This window comes from Triticum aestivum, chromosome 6B (assembly GCF_018294505.1).
Source record: "Triticum aestivum cultivar Chinese Spring chromosome 6B, IWGSC CS RefSeq v2.1, whole genome shotgun sequence".
Lineage (NCBI taxonomy): Eukaryota > Viridiplantae > Streptophyta > Magnoliopsida > Poales > Poaceae > Triticum > Triticum aestivum.
Genome location: NC_057810.1, coordinates 121,092,764 through 121,094,536, shown reverse-complemented (window position 1 = coordinate 121,094,536; position 1,773 = coordinate 121,092,764). Strand labels below are relative to the sequence as shown.

Sequence of the window (1,773 nt, the reverse complement as noted above, 5' to 3'; positions counted from 1 at the left end):
CCTCCCAAGCCATTGGATCCAAGGACCAGAGGGGAAACCCTTCTCCCATCTAGGGAGAAGAGGTCAAGGAAGAAGAAGAAGAAGGGGGCCTCTCTCCCCCTTGCTTTCGGTGGCGCCGGAGCACTGCCGGGGGCCATCATCATCACCGCGATCTTCACCAACACCGCGGCCATCTTCACCAACATATCCATCACCTTCCCCCCTCTATCTACAGCGGTCCACTCTCCCCCAACCCGTTGTACCCTCTACTTGAACATGGCGCTTTTTGCTTCATATTATTATCCAATGATGTGTTGCCTTCCTATGATGTCTGAGTAGATATTCGTTGTCCTATTGGTGGTTGATGAATTGCTATGATTGATTTAATTTGCTTGTGGTTATGTTGATGTCCTTTGGTGCCCATTCCACTAATCCAACAAAGGGGTGGTGGCGCAGTTGGCTAGCATGTAGGTCTCATAGCTATAACGTGAGTGATCCTGAGGTCGAGAGTTCGAGACTCTCTCGCCCCACCTAAAATTGGCCTTGGGATGATGAAACACTCGGTGACAACTTGGGTCGTCACACCTACATCTGAATCATAAGGTGAAATTGAGAAAATCTCAACCTGGTCTCCTTTTTTTCTTTTTTTTCACAGGCCCATGAAAGAAAGTCATAGCCTCAACTTTATAGCAAATTGTTTGGACCAAAGTCTCTTAGCGCAAGACCTTTTTTAAACGCTATAGCATGCTATAACGGAGCTATAGCGGGCTATTTAAAACAGTGCTTCTGCTGCAGCCGCCGTTGATGATTGATTGCAAGTCGCTGGCTAGGGCGGCCTACTACTACATTTCATAAGAACACCATTGGTTCTAGTTTACAAGGGCCAATTTCTTTCCTTGTTTACGGTAGATTTGGGCGGACATAGTTGTTGCATAAGTAAGCACACATTTAGTTATATCTGTATTAGCGTAATGACGAGCCATAGTCGCTTCAGCGATGCACCAAATTGTTTACTAAGATATTAACTTGCGACTTGGATTATTTCTGCTTGGTGCTAGGAAGGATCTGTTGTTATCTTAAGTTAGCATATTGTAGTATGGGTGTTGGACTTTCTGATGCAACTTAATGTCTGTAGTTCCTTTCTCCATTTTTCAACTGTAGATTTGAGGATGGATGGTCCAGGTGATTTGGAAAGTGTTGATCTTTGCTTAATCTGAACACATGGAATTGTTATGAAGAGATGTTATTTCTCCACGAATCCAACAAAGGGGTGGTGGCGCAGTTGGCTAGCGCGTAGGTCTCATAGCTATAACGTGAGTGATCCTGAGGTCGAGAGTTCGACCCTCTCTCACCCCACCTAAAATTGGCCTTGTGATGATGAAACGCTCGGTGACAACTTGGGTCGTCATACCTACATCTGAATCATCAGGTGAAATTGAGCTAATCTGAACCTGGTCTCCTTTTTTTCTTTTTTTCGCAGACCCATGAGAGAAAGTCATAGCCTCAACTTTATAGCATATTGTTTGGACCAAAGTCTCTTAGTGCAAGACCTTTTGTAAACGCTATAGCGTGCTATAACGGAGCTATAGCAGGCTTTTTAAAATAGTGGTTCTGCTGCAGCCGCCTTTGATGATTGATTCCAAGTCGCTGGCTAGGGCGGCCTACTACTACATTTCGTAAGCACACCATTGGTTCTAGTTTACAAGGGCCAATTTCTTTTCTTCTTTATGGTAGATTTGGCCGGACATAGTAGCTGCATAAGTAAGCAGACAGTTAGTTATATCTGTATCAGCG

General features: G+C 44.6%; 1 non-coding gene across 1 annotated transcript; it reads left to right on the top strand.

The window, feature by feature from the left end:
* Window positions 1-1,246: 1,246 nt before the first annotated feature.
* TRNAM-CAU (transfer RNA methionine (anticodon CAU)) lies at window positions 1,247-1,335 on the top strand. The gene is given in 2 exon segments: window positions 1,247-1,284; window positions 1,300-1,335. It is a non-coding gene; the product is annotated as a tRNA-Met (tRNA).
* Window positions 1,336-1,773: the final 438 nt, after the last annotated feature.